At 35.4% G+C, this 19,986-nt stretch overlaps 1 protein-coding gene and 1 long non-coding RNA gene across 5 annotated transcripts in view; one reads left to right on the forward strand and one right to left on the reverse strand.

Moving 5' to 3' along the window:
• Positions 1-19,986, reverse strand: part of LOC145676051 (uncharacterized) — a 554,345-nt gene that overhangs the window by 394,540 nt on the left and 139,819 nt on the right. The window lies entirely within an intron of this gene.
• Positions 1-19,986, forward strand: part of LOC145676054 (uncharacterized) — a 217,919-nt gene that overhangs the window by 196,846 nt on the left and 1,087 nt on the right. Inside the window, exon 3 of the long non-coding RNA XR_014129272.1 lies at positions 17,477-17,524. This is a non-coding gene — a long non-coding RNA (uncharacterized LOC145676054). The remainder of the gene's footprint in view (positions 1-17,476; positions 17,525-19,986) is intronic.

The raw sequence follows: 19,986 nt of genomic DNA on the forward strand, positions 1-19,986 counted from the left end.
AATAAAGGAGCAAGTGGGTGTACCTGTGAGTTGTCACTATGTATTTCTCCTCCCAAAAGATGGCAGTATCGATAAGTAACAGCAGTGTTGTCAGCTTTTGCGAGGAATGTGTTTTATGTAGGTTGTTCGGTTTTCATTTGACTGACCTTTATATTAGGGTTTCCATTTAAAGTAATTAAACACATGTTCGAGCGATTTTTACTATTTGACCTGGATAAGAAGAAAAGAGGTTGGAAGAGAAAGAAATTGCCATTATTATTTATGTGTCCAGATTTCGAAGTTCCTTAATGTTTTAGATATTAAATTTGATATTTGGACTTTTCATTTCAAGTAACTATATTTTACCCTTAAGCCATCACCTCGTCTACAAATTGCTAGCATGGAAGCGATACCTCTTGGCGTCACGTTGGAGGCAGCACAGCAAGTAACAATTACTACGCTGACTGACATCTGCTGGAATTAGCGTAACTGACAGATGGAAACGACTTACGTTTATAATAAGGATTAAGGATATATAAATATGTTTGCCTAGTTTGTTATAAAATCCGCACCTTTTAAATGTTTTGGTGGTTTGCATATTACCGTCACTTACAGATTGACATGTTTTTTGCTTTATAATAAGACCTACAGTAGAATTAAACACGAGTGTCAGCGTTTCTTGTACTTGACTTCGAATGCAACAAAAAGGGTTGAGGCGATTCACAAAGAAGCTATATGATATGCTAGAGTTTCATACAAGACTTCAAGTTCAGACGAATTATGCCAGACGTACACAGAATATTGTCCGCAACAGTGGGGGATTTAGAAGGTAAATACTGGGGGTGTTAGCCAGAATGCAGACTATGATAGGTAGATCATTAGCTTACTATAAACTTTCAAAAATATATAAATTAATAGCTTAAATTAATTTTGTCACTCAAAAAAACAGGGGGGGCTTGGTCCCCCTAGACCAGGTCTGGATACGCCACTGGTCCACAGTAGCACGTATGAGCATTTGATAGCCAAATATAATTCAAGTAATATCAAATTTGAATAAAATACAAATTCATTTGGGAAAGCAAGAAACATTTAACTAGACATGGGACTTCATTCAATATCGGCCTTCGCACAATTTGCAAAGCACTACGCAACGCAAAACATGGAAAAAGCAAATGGAAGTGCTATGCCAATCAACGCAAATTAAAACGCAAATTTTGTGTTCTGTTCACGCAATCCATTAAGGAATGAAGCTCATGAATTTAAGAATAAATAAATAAAATAAAATTCATTTCACACCAAGATGCAATATGCTAAAAAAAAACACAAAATGGCCTAAGTGCCCAACACTATCAAGGTGTTATACTGTTTATAATCAAACAATATTAGCACTTAAATATTTCGTTACTAGCATAATTTCCGGTTTCGCAGGAGAATGTTAATTCAAAGACCTGAAAGGTATGCAACCTGGACTACTGGAAGAAACAATTGGGTTACCTACCTCACAGGCACTATCGTACATAAACGTTATTTGTAACTTTCGCATAAATTTTGACGCACTAACCCCTTCTCGATTCAAAAATCAATTAGATCTGGTGAAAATATATTTGAGAACAAAATTCGGTGGTACTACGTAACTTCTTTCTTTGCGAATGTCTTACAACACAAAAACATACACATATTCTTTTATATATTTGTAACGATAAGAAGGAAAGAATGAATATTTCTTCTTTTTTAGTGCGTACAGCTCTCAAATATCTTTATTACATCTAGAAAATACATCTAAGGATGTTGGAGAAATTTCAGATATCACTACAGCAGTTTAAAATATAACTTATAAAATAAAATTTGTGCGTATCATATTTTTTTTCTTTCCTGATATAAAGTAACCAAGAAAGTTCTATCGCTTTTTGTGGACATCTGTGTTCCATTGGTCCTCATACTGTGAGTTGAACGCGAATGGAGATAAGGCGAAGGTCAGTTGTTGGTGTCGGTATATCCAACATACTACCTGGTTGTTGCAGTTCAGTCACACCGTAAGGACAGAGTGAACATGGGACTTCCACAGAGCCTCATAAGGTTGTGTAATCTGTACGAGTTCAATCTGGGGCCAAACGCCGCTGCAGCGGGGCTGAAGATATGCCAGACCTTTGGTGACGGTGTCGTGAATACGCGGACAGTGCAGCGGTGGTTTAACAAGTTTAAGGACAGTGGCGAAACACTCGAAGAAGCATCACGTGCCGGAAGACCAACACATGTATAAAATGAAGATCATCAGGCAGCAATTGAGACGAACAGTGGGCGGACATGTGAGGTACTGGGACTACAATTCAGTGTGAGTGAAGAAACCATTTGACAGCACCTTCATCAACTTGGGAAGCACTACAAGTTGGGTCGATGAGTCCCACATGATTTGACTCCGGACCAGAAAGCAACGGGAACAGACACCTATGATTCTTTGTTGACTCGTCTGAGGAAGGAGACATTTCTGAACAGGGTGTTGACATGTGATGAGGGGGGGTTCTTTACGAAGCTCCACGGCGCCGTCATCATTGGTTAGCATCCCATGAACCGGTTCCAAAATAGCCGAAACCAGTACTGCATCAGAATAAGGCCGTTCTGTGTGTTCGGCGAACTTCTCGCGGCGTCGTGTATCGGGAACTGTTACCAGCTGATCAGAGCATCAATGCAACTGTGTACTGTCAGCAATTGAGCTGTGTTTAAGAAAAACTCATAACTCTGGAAACAGCACTTCTGAATCTCAAAGGGGTCCTCCTGTTACAGGACAACGCTGAGCCCCACATGGCTAGGATGACCCAGGACACCATTCTACGCCTTGGATGGATGGGAAACACTTTTGCATCCTCGTTACTCCCTGGACTTTGCACCATCCGATTATCACCTGTTCCATTCCTTGGACAATCACCTTAGAGGACGCTAGTTCAAATCCTAGTAGAGGTGCAAAATGCACTTGATACCTTCTTCGCTTCAAAGCCCACCAAGTTTCACCGCGATGGAATTCATGGCCTTCCAGAACGTTGGCAGAAGGTCGTCGATACTGATAGGGACTATTTTTTATCTTCCAGGTACGTGTTGGGTGATATATCGATGTTCGAAGGCGGTGGGTGAAAGAGCAACAAAACGTTCTCGGTTACTTTTATAGTGTTGCTTATACAGAATACTTATTCAGAAAGAGGACACTTCGAAGAATAGGCTTAATTGGTATTTTACAAACAAAAATGAAAAAAGTAAGAGTGAATATACGAAAATAAGAAATTTTTCTTGCAAAAAAAAGTAGTTTAGAATAATAAAAGAAGTATTTAATATTCTACTCTTATGGCCTTTATGATTAAGCAGGAAACATAGAGAAAACACATGAACACATTGTTCATCACACATTCATATGGCCAGGAGTTGAATGAGGGACTACAGTAGTTATTGAGTTCTACGTTCGGCTTGACTGCATAGGGGCTACCCGATACATTTAAAGGTTAATTAATTAATGGTCACAGACATTGAGTGCTAACAATACTTGATTTTCCCTTTATAATTTTACATTTGAATTTCTTGTTTTTTCACAGTATTTTCCCAAAGTTATTTTTTGTTGCAAAACACTTTTAATTTATTCTGAAGCAAGGCATGACGTGATGACCCGCTTTTGTTCTATTAGCACAATATATTTGACAACGAGACGAAGCGAGGCGAGGCAAGGCTGCCTCACTGACTCTAAAGTTGCAGCGAATTTTTAGCTCGTAAATTAAATAAAAAAAAGGAGAAAAAAGAGCGTTTTTTCTATGCGGTTATATATGTTATATTGTGTGTGTGTCTATGCTGGAGGGTTAGTGCTGGACTTTTTGTTTTCGCAATCAAGAAAATAATTTGTATCATAACGCAAAACGAGCTTGCAGAGTGGAATTTCTACAGAGCAATACAAAGCACTGTAATAAACAAACATGGTCATGTTACCTACGACAAAAAGTAGATAATAAAAGAGACGAACAACACTAATCTTTCTCACTTCTACCTTTTACGTTAAATCATGACGTGGTAAAATATTTATTTATGTAAAAATGAAGTGAAATCTTTAAGTTTAACATCCCACGCTTATGCCGGAAGTGGGAGGAAACGGGAGAACACCGAGAAAACCCGCGAGCACGGTGTTTGTCCACCACAAACATGGCGCGAGCTGGGATCGTACCAGGAACCCCAAGCACTGGAGTTGAACGCTCTATCACTGAGCCACCGCGTCCCCATTTATTTATGTAATGTTAAACAAAATCAGTCCAGGCGTTTTTTTCAGGAAATTATCCCGAAAAATAATGATTTGTGAATTTTTTAAATAAGAATTTTAGGAATGATCCAAAAGAATGGATCAAACGTTTGCGATCTTGGCCAATAATTAGTTTTTGGATCCGGGGCCGTAAAATTTTTGAACGGCCCCTAAATTGAGTTTTTGTATTTTATACGGAATAAGCACATTATACTGAACTGAGTTAACTGATAGTTTGGATTTGGCTACACTATATGTAGTTCTCCAGATATAAGGCCTACAAGAAAAGATTTGTTGAAATATATGGGATCTTTTGATTTTAAAAAAACTCGAAATATTCTCTGAAATTTCCAAAGAAAATTTCATCCCAAGACTAAAATATCATTTGTATTGCGATGTTGTTCATCACATATTTATTTGTGAAATGTTAATAAAATCATCTGAGCTATTTTTGAGAAGTTTTTTTTTTTTTTTTTTTTTTTTTTTTTTTTTTTTTTAATGTCATGCCCAAGAATGAATTCCCTTTGAAGATTATTGCAAGAGAAAATACTTATGCCATATTGCTAGGGTTGTTAACGATATATATATATACAGGGTTATTATAAATGATGGACCCATTTCTAAAGATGTGTATTTATTAAAGTACAAATCCAAAATGAACAACCTCTATACCAATGGAAAGTGTAAGTTTCAAAGGTTTTTTTTTTTTTTTTTTTTTTTTTTTTTTTTTTTTTTGCAATACATTATAAATGTTCAATGTGTCCACCGTCTGCTGCACGGCAAACATCTATGCGGTAGCTGAACTCTTCCCACACACGAGCAAGTGTATCTACTATTACTGAGTGCGCTGCAGATCATCCAGAGTTATTGGTAGAGGTGGGACGTAAACAGCTTCCTTAACATAACCCCATAAGAAGTAGTCACATGGGGTGCGATCAGAGAACAAAATTTTCTTCAATACGTCTGACATCATCCTCTGACACACGCGGTTGGCTTGTGCTTTTCCCTTTACACACACTTCCAGTCTGTTGAAATTACGTAAACCAACGTTTAATGCTTTTTCTAGTTGGTGGTTCAATACCGAATTTTGTACGAAATGCCCACTGCACTACAATTTGTGACTCACTTCTTGCGAACTCAAGAACGCAGAACACTTTGTGCTCCACTGTAGCCATCATATTCATAACTGAGAGGAAAATGAATGGCAGCCTATTGCCGCGCGAACTCTACCGGCCGCTTCTGGAACCATCATTGCCCACCGAAACTTTCAACCTTCCTCTTTCCATTGGTATAAAGATTGTTTATTTTGGATTTGTACTTTAATTACTACGAAATTTTAAAAATAAGCCTATCATTTATAATAACCCTGTATATTGAAATACGAACCACATCGCAATGTCGATTTTCAGAAAACGTACGGAAATAAATTCATTCCTCAAAGTAAAACTACTACTTCTGAGTTTTGACAGATATGCTTTTACCATGCAAATCTCGACATAGGTACATTGTTTGACATACTCTGTGATGCACCAAGTTAACAGTGTTGCCAATCCAACATAAAATTATTTTCCTTCCAAATGGCATTACGTCAGGTTATTGCAGAGTTCATATCTATATATAAAGCAAAATTTGTACAACATGAGATTTTTTATTCAATGTTGCAAACAATGAACGTTACAATGTCACAAACATCCAAGTTTTGATGGCCTCTATAGCAATAAGAACAAAAGTGAGATTGACGGGGAAATGGACATTGAACGTATTTAGTTTCTAATATGATGATAATGATATGATGGTATTCGAATGAATAGGAACAAAAATGCAAGGGATTGCAATATTACATTTTCATAAGCGTTTATTTCGAAAAAATGCTTAGATAAGTACCTCATCCAATTTATAAATGTCTTTCAATAGATGTAAAGACCAGAATGCAGTTTACAGAAATTTCGTATCTCAAACCGTTTTCGAGATATAATAAATACTGGTAAATTTTGCAACACTACTTAAAATCTAGCAAACACAGGAACGTATTGTAATTAGACCTACCAAAAAAGTATTGTTATAATGTTATGTAAACAAAGGAAATTTTAAAAAATATTTATATAAGTTTCCACACATATATCGGGTGTTGCAAAATAAGTGTTACAACTCTTGGGAGGTGACTCCTGCCACTGAGACAAGAAAAAAAGCTATCTTGAACTTTCGGCTATCGGGCATAGTTTCAGATCTACAAGGTGCCGAAAGCGTGGGAAAATGACTTTCGGACGCCAATAGTTCGGAAACTATCCAACGTAAAAAGGTCGGGTAAAAAATTCACTGAAAAAGTCATACCTGCTCTATTGAATTTTGCATGTTTCACAATCCTACCATGCATGCGCAAGGGATTCCCCAAAGGAACGTAGGGAATCCCGGATAATCTGCCAATTGAAACTTGGTCTAAATGGATATGAATTGATAGGCTTTCTACCAGGTAACAATAATTCGTTTGTATTAAGTCGATATCTGGAACAAATACAAAATGGCGGACACCTTCATGCCCGTTGTGTGTGGTTGCATAATCGCCAGGTACGGATGCTGGCCAACAGTGACGTTCTGAGTATTAAGTGTAGCGAATTTGTACTCAAATGCTCTAGAAAGACATCTAGAGTGTCGGTAGAGCATAACAGATGGAGCAAGGTGATTCACATGTGTGGAAACACTTAACGAAAAATGCCCAGAAATGCACTCATACTCAGTAAACGTGAGTTCAAAGCGTCGGAAATGTGAGGATTAGTGTCAAGAACATGAAAGCCATTGCCAGTTCAACAATAATATTCCATCAAACCGATGCAATATGATATGCACGGTTGCATACCAATAAGGATGCAACAACTGAGACCAAGTTGAAATTGTGCAAGAGAATTCACGAAGGAACTGGGTAAACTAAATGAATGTCACTAGTGGATCCCATGATCGATATTGAAATGTGGGCAATGTGTGTGTTGATATCAACATGTAGCTAATGGACAAATGTCAACATGTCCCACTACTGCTTGGACACCGTTCCACGTGCGAAAAATAGGAAAATAACTACGCGGGTCTTGAATCTGAGGCCGTGGGCTCCCAGTAGGATTGGAAACTGCGACCACGCAAGCAAAAGCGAGCGCTCTAGCCCTCACTTTCTCTGTATTCATTTCTCTGCGGAGTACCCACTTTGTTTGGCAAGCGCTCTTGTACAGCCTCCCGACATGCTTGTGTGTTTCATTTTGTTACTCCTACTGCACAGTTGTAAGCAATCAGAGCTTTAAGACGTTTCTTCCTATTTCTCATGTCGTTTTATTTTCCATATCTATGGTGTTCCAGCTGTAGTGTTAAATGTGCCAAATCGGTTCATTTTCGTCTTTGTCTTGGCATGTCCACTGTGTGAAAGATACAAATTTCTGGAAATATTTTCCTATATTTCGAGTACGTCATATGTCCACGAAGACATGGGACATAATACAAGTTTGTTACTTTCACGCTCTATCAGAATTTGAACCATGCATTAAGAGATTTCTTTTCATATGTGTCGACTGTGGGACAATGTCCCAATCAAAGAGGGACATTGATACAATCGTGTTCTAGTTACGTTCTACCAAAATGTGCACCAGATGTAATAGCAGAATGTACAACGTTATTTTCCTAGTTTTCGCACGTGAGACGGTGTCTCAGCAGTAGCGCGACATGTTGACATTTGTCCATTAGCTACATGTTGATATCAACACACACATTGGCCACATTTTAATATCGATCATGCGATTCCACTAGTGACATTCATTTAGTTTACCCAGTTTCTTTGTGAGTCCCCTTGCACAATTTCAACTTGGCCTCAGTTGTTGCATCCTTATTGGTATGCAACCGTGCATATCATATTGCATCGGTTTGATGGAATATTATTGGTGAATTAGCAATGGATTTCATGTTCTTGACGCTAATCCTTACATTTCCGACGCTTTGAACTCACATTTACTGAGTATGAGTGCATTTCTGGGCATTTTTCGTTAAGTGTTTCCACACATGTGAATCACCTTGCTTCATCTGTTATGCTCTACCAACACTCCAGATATCTTTCTAGAGCATTTGAGTACAAATTCGCTACACTTAATACTCAGAACGTCACTGTTGGCCAGCATCCGTACCTGGCGATTATGCAACCACACACAACGGGCATGAAGGTGTCCGCCATTTTGTATTTGTTCCAGATATCGACTTAATACAAACGAATTATTGTTACCTGGTAGAAAGCCTATCAATTCATATCCATTTAGACCAAGTTTCAATTGGCAGATTATTCGGGACTCCCTACGTTCCTTTGGGGAATCCCTTGCGCATGCATGGTAGGATTGTGAAACATGCAAAATTCAATAGAGCAGGTATGACTTTTTCAGTGAATTTTTTACCCGCCCTCTTTATGTTGGATAGTTTTCGAACTATTGGCGTCCGAAAGTCATTTTCCCACGCTTTCGGCACCTTGTAGATCTGAAACTATGTCCGATAGCCGAAAGTTCAAGATAACTTTTTTTCTTGTCTCAGTGGCAGGAGTCACCTCCCAAGAGTTGTAACACTTATTTTGCAACACCCGATATATCGAATTCAGTCTTTTTTCATATCTCCGGAATGATTTGAGATCTCAAATTGGTATAAAAAACATTATGACCATTTTATCTATTGGAAATCTTGTTCTTAATTCAATGTAACACTTTTTCAAAATAAAGTCATTTGATAGAAGTCAAATTTTCAATTCCTTGTTTCTACTTGTTGAAAATAATGTTGCATGGTGGCAGTAGTGTTCGGCACTAACGTAATAAGTTACTTTAGATAGGCACAACCCCGTTCAGATCATTCACATAATAACTGTTGCAGAACCCTCCAAAATTAGGTTGTTTTTCGATGTTTGTGATAATGTAGCGCCCTTAGTCTGTAACACCGCATATGCGCGGAATAGTAACTTTTCGTTTTTTTATATATATAGAATTGAAATATGTAATAGTCTGTAATAGCGTCGTTTGAAAAAAAAAAAAACTTTTTGTTGGGCTGGCAACATTGTTAATCTGGTGGTGTTTAGGAAAACATGAAATGAAATCTTTGAGGTTAACATCCCAAGATTATGCTTGTCAGGATAAAGTAAACGATGGTTAAAGCAAGTGAAGGATGATGGATGAATTGGTGGAATCGAAGAGTGGGAGGAAACGGAAGTACCCCGAGAAAACCCAGGAGCACGATGTTGTCCACCACAAACTTATTTGGCCGGGAATCGAACGAGGGACCCTACGCTCCATAGATAAGCGCTCTACCACTGAAACACCGCGCCCCTTGTTGGTGTTTAGGAGTATGTCAGTGTTCCCTTGTCGATTATGGAGTATGACATTTCAGTGTTTTATATATAGTAGTTTAAAGTTACAATAACTTAATAACTTATGAAGGTAAATGGTCCTCTCCTTCTCTCTCTCTCTCTCTCTCTCTCTCTCTCTATATATATATATATATATATATATATATATATATATATCAAAAACCGATTAGCAGCAAGTAATCTGAAAGGTTATTAGAAACCGGAAATTACTTAAGGGAGTCATTGGCAAAGAGATGTGATAAAAAAAAAAAAAGATTCTTGGTATGAAATAAGTAATGAAAGCCTGGTCTACGATTGGTGCAATTAATTGAGGAAGGATTCAGAAAGGAAATGAAACTAATAAAGACATGCATGTTGTTGAAGCGATCATTCGAAAAGACCGGAGAATTGCTGTTAGAAAGTAAGGAATTATAAAAACAATAATGAAAATAAGATTTACCAAAGTCTTGTTGTACTCGGACATGTCCTGATTTTCTGGCACTAAAAATGCACCGGAAGGGTTATTAGGAATATGGGGAAATGCCATCTAATTTGGAGATTCAGGAAAACTGCTTCAACCTTAAAATTCGTAAAAATTGTTGTAATGTTAAATTTCCAAGGAAACACACCATATCCATCAGTAAGCGCGAAAGAAAGGAACTTCCGTAATCGATATTGTAAAAGTTAAATTTTATATGATGGTAATGGTGTTTGTAATTTGTAATGCACTAAGAAAATATCTCGTATGTGGCGTAGGTAAAAACGTAGGTTACATGTGTAATTCCTGTAGTTTTTGGACTTAACGTACAGCAAACGTATATAACTGAAAAACTATATTTTACGCGTACTTTCCGTATAAATATTCCGAATAAGCGTACCTCCCATACGAACGAAAAAACTGTATATAGAAGGTCAGAATTTCACATACAGATGAACGTATGAAACATATAGCTGACGTACGTAACATATGAATAAGTATGTAATATCCGGAACACTGTTAGATGTCAGGCAACCTGCGATGTAACATCTAAGGTCGGTGCATATGTAGGAAATGGATAAATTATGCTCCATATAGATTCCTGTAGCAAACATAAGGATATCATATATTTGTACAATATACCACTGTCCGTATAACGGATTTTTTTTCAGTGTGGTGTTCCACGTAGAATTACCATGAGAGACTTTACATGTATATTTGTCATAAAATTTATCAAGGTGAGTTCCAACTGTATTCTTCACCTTTTAAAGCTTAAATTCAAAGAAAGAAATTTGTGGTAGTTATACAATTTCTGTAGAAATGTGGAGAGAATTAAAAATGTTTCAGAATGAGTCACTTTAGTACGTATACATATTACAAAACTCATACATTTGGACCTATACATATTTGTAACTATATAAATATTGTAATATTTCTGAGAATACCTTCTTATACTCGATATACAATAATCTAAGAACAGAATTACTTATATCATTCTTTTAAATAGAAAAAGTTGCAGTGTCACTTGTACACCAGAATTGATTGGTTACTGGTACTTCCAGTTTGAATAGAAGGTTATGAAAGAAGATGGTACTTATCCTTAACACGCTAAATCGATTCTGAAAAAAAAAACACTTCTCACTACCTTATCCTTCTTTGCTTTATGTAGGTCAATATTGAAACCGGATGTTCTAGTGGATTTCTATCACTTCCGGTTTCGGTAGAGTTAAGGATAGAGATGAAATATATTCTTGGAATGCTTAATCGACAGCAGGGAGTAGCTTCTCGCTATCTAGTGCCGTTTTTTTTTTTTTTTTTTTGTATAGTGATAAATGTTAAAAACCGGAAATGGATGATTTCTAGCAATTCCCGTCGATGTATCATTTCCACCAAAATCTTCATTCCTAACTTTTGATTCTGCTGATGAAAATTGATGATGATCCATCAAAGTAGATTTTGAGATATTTTGTCTCAAGGATGGAGTGACGAAAGAGCAGACATGGCGGAGCTTTGGTAAGCCAAACTCCTTAAAAATAGGAAATCTCAGATTCATAATCTTCAAACAATATTTTTAGGATATTCTGCCTAGTTTCTAAAATCATTTTGTTAGTTCTTTAAATAGGCTTCGTACAGTTTGTCACACAGAGATTAAATTATAGTGTTATCGGTAGTTGGCCCTTGACTAAATGTTATCTTGACGGATAGGTTAGCTTAAATTTAGTTTTATTCCACGAATTGATCTTAATTAATACATGTCAATGAATGCTGCGTATCTGGAACATATGAAGGAGCACAAATTGAAATATCGAACCAATACCAACAAAATCTCACATGTCATATATGCATGATAATGTTAAAAGTATTACTATAAAAATACGTATGTTTATACATAAATTTTGCTAAAGACAGCAAGGAGAATCAGGGATTCCATGTATGGGATATGGATGGCCATCATTAAAATCACCGTTATACATGAATATATTAACAGATTGACACCATTAACGAATTCGTCCGAGGAAATCTGTGTAGCTCTCTATAGAGCCACTAGCGTGAGCCTATTAAGGATTAATAAACATCTTGCAGTAAGTATAGCTAAATATCGTTTTCTTGTAGGCAACCAACATTACTTTGCTGCTGCGCTAGTTGCATAGAAGCTAGGGAACAAAGGATTTTAAACGGAATACGGATAAAAGGTTATCCTGAAAATATTAAAAGCCATTAACGAAGTCCGCTGAAATAATCGTTCTAGTTGTCTATAGAAATAAAAAAACAATTCAGAAATTCTCTTTCGTTCAAGAGTTATCGTGTAGAGCAGCGTTTCCCAACCTTTTTCAACTTGCGGCACACTACAGGTGTAACTTGAATTCTCGCGGCACACTCATATAGATATTATTATTATTATTAATATTATTATTATTATTATTATTATTATTATTATTATTATTATTATTATTATTATTATTATTATTATTATTATTATTATTATTATTATTATTATTTGTAAATATAAAATACCATGGTATTTTTTTCTGCGATTACTGATATCCTTTTCACAGAGAAGAAGCTCGATCACTTGTTTTCCTTCGTGATAAATCATTATGCTTATTTTTTATTCTAATTTAAAAATTGAAACAATTACAATGAAGTATAGCACTCAGGCTTTTTAAAAATACGGTTTCTTTTTCGAAAACTATACTCAAACTTTCATTAAAAGGAAGATCATTAAAGAACAAAGAAACAAATCCCTTGTACTTTTAAAACACAAATGTAGGTCATTTATATCCATGTTTGCTTTGTCGAAAGGATTGAACTATATTTTAAATTTTCAAGTTACGAAATAATCTGCAACAATAAAGAAGCAATAATGGTGATAACAATGATAACAAATGCTTTTCTAACATTAAAAATGTACAGAATATTAACAGAGTATAAAACTTAAAATTATAGATTCATAATTAGTAGAGGTTTATAGTAATGTGAAACAACGTGAGACTCAATGTCTTGCAATTTGATTGTAACAGAATTAATAATTTTATTTCGATTTCCTCGCGGCACACCAGCGGCCTATTCGCGGCACACCAGCGGCCTATTCGCGGCACACCGGTTGGGAAACGCTGGTGTAGAGTAACGAACGGACTACACGGTGTGCTAAGATTACAATCTTATAAAAGAGCCACTAGCGTGAGCTTGCAAGTGTTTATGGTCATCTTGCAGTAAGGAAAGCTAGATATCCTTTTACTATAGGCAACCAACATTTCTTTGCTACGGTTCAGGTTGCATAGAAGCTAGGGAATACGGGATTTTAAACGGAATATGAATAAAAGGTTGCCCATGAAGGCGTTAAGAACGAACGGGGAATAATGCATCGATGCATTACCTCCATTTACAAACTCGGTTTAACTAACATTACGATCTCATATGCTCTATTAGTGTGTGATAACGTGATAGCGAGCACATCCGGTGATAACGTATTTCTTTGAAACCCGAACCAATCTTCAAAAACTAATTTCATATTCAAAATTAGTAAGAATTGGTTGCTTTTATCTCCAAAGCGTTTTCACTGTTGACCAGTGTAATTTATTGATCAGCTGTATATATCCCTCAGAAAACTGGAAATTTTTTACTCATCTCTCACTGTTCACTTTAAGAAACATTTCTGTTATTGTAGAGGACTTGGTTTAATAGCTGCTTCATATTTAACTCAACCGATGAGTTGTAAGGAAAAAAAGAAAGGAAGCCAGATATGCCTTTGTATACTCATAATGTAATTTTATTATGGATCTACCCACAATACCTCTTCCTAAGATATCTTCTGCTCTAAATCAAGTAGTCACATGTGATTAACTTTGTCAAATACTACGTGTTTATCAGAAATTCTGAATACACTTATGAAACCATGTATTAGTCAAACCCTTAGTATGGCGTTAATCATACGTCAAAATGACCCTGCATAAGACTCTAGAGTTTAGTGTTAAGAGAGCGATTTGATGAGGAACTATGGCTCCCTTTATACAATTGATGCAGGAACTCAGCCTCCTTGAGTTTTGCCTAATTTCTATCCCTGATTGCACTCTGTTATACTGCTATTTCAAATATGAAAATCGAAGAGCGGGTTATATTTTAGTGAGTGTTGAAGAATCATGCTAGACTAGAATCAAGCAAAACACTTTAATCCGTCTTTATTACTCATACTACACTGAAAAAAATCCGTTATCCGGACAGCGGTATATTGTATATACAAAAATAAGGATTTCATATGATTACTCCGGAAATCTGTACAGAACATATGCTATCCATATGCTACATACACACTGCCTTTTTTCCCACTTAGATGTTACACCATGCCGCTTGCAGGATGTCTGAGATCTTACAGTCTTCCGTATACGTATAGGGATGCGCACGAGACGAGTCGAGACAGGATTTTTCTGACAAAATTCGAGTCGAGACACGGCTCTTCCAATAGAAAAAATATACATTTTTTCGAGTCGAGACATCACTTTTACAGCACATTTTCGAGACGAGACAGCCACAAATCTTGTCTCGTGCGCATCCCTATATACGTATGTTACATATTATCAACTATACACATCCGTTTCTCTGTGAGATCCTTATCACCTAAATATAATTATTTCTCTCATATGGTAAGTACATATAGATGGAACACTTATGCGGAAAATATTATATGTTTGTTGCAGGATGTTACACAGAGTCTTCATCCCGGCGAAATTAAAATACCACTAATTTTACAGTAATTATGTGATATCTTCAAATAGATAAAAGATAATTGAAATATGGAACAAGAGCGCCCTAGACAATATTATTTTGCGTTAGGTACCGTTATCACAAGTCACCTAGTGGCTTTCCGTTTTCAGCTGTTTAGAAACGCGAAAATAAATGTCGATTTTCAAAATGGCTCGAAATCGAAAGCAGATAAATGAGTCGTGATAACGGTTTCTCATGTAAAATAATATTGTCTAGGGCGCTCTTGTTCCACATTTCGATTATCTTTCATCTATTTGAAGATATCGCATAATTACTGTAAAATTAGCGGTATTTTAATTTCGCCGGGATGAAGACTCTTAAGTACAAAAGCTACAGGACTTATGAATGTAACCTACGTTTTTAGGTACGCCACACACTTTTTTTTCTATATAACAGATTTCAAATCTGTCCATTTCCTTCCAAAATGCTATTTACATTTCCATACATATATATGACAGAAATAATCAAATGATTTTTTTAAAAAAAGAACAGTATTTACAAATAAACCGTACATCAAAATATCATTATAGGAAAATTTCCCTTTCATCTTTTTATAAGTGCAGAAAAAGTGTCGTGAAAGGAGTTTTTGAAGTGTCTGATGACAAGGAGTCAATCTAGTTTTCAGGGGGACAAATTTATTCTCACACTCTTTCCCTCACTCTTTTTTTTTTTTTTTTCTGTGTTCATTTCTTGATGTTTCTCAGCAGCAATTACGTTCCGTAGAAAACCACGCTGTTGAACGCTTGGTTTTCGCTAACGTATTTTGAACTTGCGTCGTTATCGCCTTCTGCCAAGTCCATTGGCGATGCGATATAGCAGACGCGGCTTTTCAAAGTGGCCATAATTCATACGAGATGTTGCTTTGTGTCACTTTCAAGCTCACTTACAGTTCACTGTAATTTTCTAAAACTTTTTTGCAGGAGTTAAACAACGAAATCACACCATAAAATAGGTTTTAAAACAAACAAAATAAAAAGAGAAACTACCGCATTTAGTTCCTTTTCTCCGCCAAAATTCCCTTGTTTATGTTTCTTAGAGATCAAAACGAGGCTAGATTTCCTATCTTTAAGTATCTTCGCTGCGTAAATGGATCTATACTAGCCTTCTTGAAACTGCCCTTGATATAAAATGGTAAATTTCCTCACTACCACAGAATTCGGAGACACTTCTTGCAAATTCCTACTTTTAAAACTATCTCACCAAAATCTAATCTACAATATTTCGAAAGACATTCAATTACTTGTTTTAATCCTGTTTTGAAGCACATACATTAACTATCACTTCCTTCCAAAATTAGTGAATCATATGGTCAAAATTATTAATGACACATTTATTATTTTGTAAGAGCCATTTCCGTGATTCCTTTTATTCATACAGGTGTGTGTTAGCATTTACGTATGAAACACCCCATCTTCCACCCACCCTTTCTATAATATATTTTATTCTGTACATAACAAAATCGTTGCAATAAGAAAAACAATAACAATAACATTTTCGAAACTAGGTTTATAAATATGAGTTTCACGGAAATAAACCTCGTATATACACAATTTTTCAACTCAGACAATCAACTTTTACGTTTCTGTATTCTGATTCGTCGAGAAATACAGACAACAACGAGTCATATATAATACTTGCCGTACACGAAGAAAATATAGAAATACTTAAGATTATTTATTAATCGGTAAGTATCGTAGTTAATTTATATTGCAATTTTGAGAAATGTTAGGCCTAAAATAAATAGTATGGTTTTATATAGAGACTAGTCTTTGACTAGCTGGGGGCTCCGCCCCCAGGCCCCTGAGTTTGCTCGGCCTACGGCCTCGCATTTCTTATCTATCGGCACTTGCATCAACAGTGAATTTCGTGAACTTGCTCTTCATATTTCCTGAATCTGGACATCCGGGGGCTTCGCCCCCACACACTGTCTTTGCTCGGGCTCCCACTTCTTGAACCCACAATTCTATCGTTTCTTTTCCTATTTCAACTATCTAAAAGATAAGATTTTGTATTCCAAGAAAACACCGATTTAAATAGCATGGGAATTTCTTCATCCCCCTTTAGACCCCTAAAAAAATTCAAAATATTCACTTTCGGCAATTTTCCTGTCGGTTAGTTCTGGAAGGCTACATTCGTGCCAAATTTCATCATTCTAATCCTGCCGGAAGTACCTAAACATTTTGGGGTGTAGACGTCCCATATAAATAACATGGGAAAGATTTTTCAGTTTCCCATAAAACCACTCTACGATTGAAAATTTTTATTTCTAATGATTTATTTCGGTAACGCTAAAGAAAACGTAAGCATACCGAATTTCAAGTTTTTATTCCCATTCTAAGTATCTAAAACATGAGATTATAGGTAAAAAAAAAAAACATTTAAATAACATGGGGAAATTCTTCATCCCCTCTTTAGACCCACTAAAAATTAAAAATATTCACTTTTGGCAATTTTCATGTCGGTTAGTTCCGGAAAGTTACAATCATGCCAAATTTAATTATTGTAGTCCTACATGGAGGGTGCAATAATTTATCAGCTCATGTAGTTTTATATATAGTTAGGATATAGGCCTATATGTGTATTTAAATATTTTGGTAGATTTTGATATTTGTTTTCGAAATAATATTTACTTTTTTTTAAGATTGCTGGGGTCTTCGTTCTGGATGAACATGATGATGCCCTGTTGCGGGTAAGTGCCACGTTTATTTTTTCTTTTCGTAGATTAATTAGTTATTATTAAACTTATTCCGTGTAGGTTTACTTTTGTTGCCACTGGAAATAAATGTTGAAAAAATTATATTTCTTTTATTAATTTCACTCTTATTGTCCCCTAAATGATTTGCGCTGGGAGACATGAAAATATCTCACTTTGCATAGATAAAATTCAAGAAGGCCATCAGAAGTGGTTGTTGACAAATTATGATATATATATTACAATGATATGATATGATATATATATATATATATATATATATATATATATATATATATATATATATATATATATATATATATATATATATACATATTACAATTTCAGTATAAATATGGAGACCGGATATATGGCATAAAAACTATTGTTCAAAAGCACAAACCAACATGTGCTAGGTGGCCACTAAAAAAGCGCGAATATTATCTAACCGACTCAGAGTAAGGCGAAGTTGGTGGGCTCATGTGGTAACACCGGGAAGTACGTCAGCGACGGTAGTTTACGCGTAACCGGGGATACTGAAAACAGATAGTTATTGGCAATGACACGAATTTCAATAGCACTTGTCATGATTTCATACTAATAATGCTCCACTTGTAAACATAAGATACAGCTTCTTACACTGTGCAGAAATACACTGTTGGTAGAAAATAGCTTCTAATACACTCATCTTTCATAAGCACTCACTTATTTTATCCGTTATAAAGCATTTGTATTGACATAACACTTGTAACCCTGCACTTGTACACTATAGTACAGCTGCAATTGTAGTTATTTTGTATTTAATTGTGTTTCTTACAGAAATTTGTTCCTTATTTATATGTCTTTTCATGCAGACTATTGAATTTTATCTGTAACCTTTCCAAAATGTGGTTTTCCAAAAGTAAATCGGCACCACTTATTTTATATTATTATGATTTTATTATTATTTAAATTATTTTGTCATTTATAGTTCCTTAGATATATTTTCTTCTTTTCCTTCTACCATATTTATCTTATGTTCGTAGTGATACATATATTTCCTGTTTTTATTATTTTCACTTTAATGGCACTACATAATTGATTAATATTTCCCTTCCTTCATTTTAGTCATGAGCAGTACATACTATACAGAACATACCCACGTATCCTCTTCACTACATGGCATAAAGTGAAAATACAGTATAAGAGGTTTCAGCTGCTTTTCCCGCTGAAATTGTGAAGACTGTGGCGCCGCCATTCAAGGAAGTTGGGTACTACGAACTACTAAAAGCAAGAATGAATCAAATCATTTAGAGCGCGTGAGTCTGATCGAATTAGCCAATGATACATTTAGCTACTGGCAGTAACAGATGATGAAGTTACAACTCTAGCCGGTAGTGTCGCAGAGTCACTTTAGTTGCATTGTGGAAACGATTTGAATTTCCATTAGAAGTATAGGGAGTAGTTCATCTGGGTAATTAGTGCTACATGAACAACATATTAATGAAATAATAGCTGAGCTGACATTATCTATCTGAAATGGATGCTTCAACAGAATGTGAAACATAAAAGCATATGTACGGGATGTATATAAGTTTTAAATGTACGCAATGTATATTTGACATGTATTTTACTTGTTTAAATATATGCTTTATACTGGAAGTAACCTGAAGATTTCGAATTCATTGGCTAGGAAAAATACATGAAATTTGGAGGAGACTTATTTGATTAGTTACGAGTATTAAATGTTATATATAATTCAATAATCTTGATAGTTCTGGTAGAAAAAAATATGGAAGAGATTGATAGATATCTCCCAGCCTAAAGCTGCATGGTTCGCATAATAATCTCCTTTGTCATAAGTTATATTTCTAATAAAGTTAAGATTACCTATGGAGTTAGGGTTACCTGTACGATGTAAAATTATTCTTACTCTTTCGATCATGAAAATTTTTTATTTGCCCCACATTAAGTATACAATGTAAAATCACTTATTTCTCATTCTCAAAGATAGTTCTTTCTATTTCGCAGTTTTCTCGCTTATTTTCGCAAATTACAAAACTCGCTAACTTAAGTCTCTTCATTCCACTCATTTATTCACCATTAACGGTGTTATAAGACTACATAAGTGCACCGGACATCACGTCCCAATGTGCTAAAAATGCAGATTACACACAAATGTAAATAGACATATGTTTAAATTCTTTGACAATATATTATGAAAGTTAAATATTTCCATGACGACAGTAATGAAATACTATAATTGTTATTTTTTCTTAATTACAAAGTTACTATGAGATTTGATTGAATTCATACGTTCTATATTTTATTGCTGATGTATTTAATGTGTTAACCGCTGCCATTTGCATGAAAAGGACAGCTCTTGAAAATCGTTTCTGTATTTAACACATTTCTTTGATATATTATTTTTAACTTTCATTGTTGGAAAAATGTCGTATTACCTATAATTATAGTGAGTC

The sequence above is a fragment of the Thermobia domestica genome, chromosome 18 (assembly GCF_964235325.1).
Source record: "Thermobia domestica chromosome 18, izTheDome1.hap1.1, whole genome shotgun sequence".
Classification (NCBI taxonomy): domain Eukaryota; kingdom Metazoa; phylum Arthropoda; class Insecta; order Zygentoma; family Lepismatidae; genus Thermobia; species Thermobia domestica.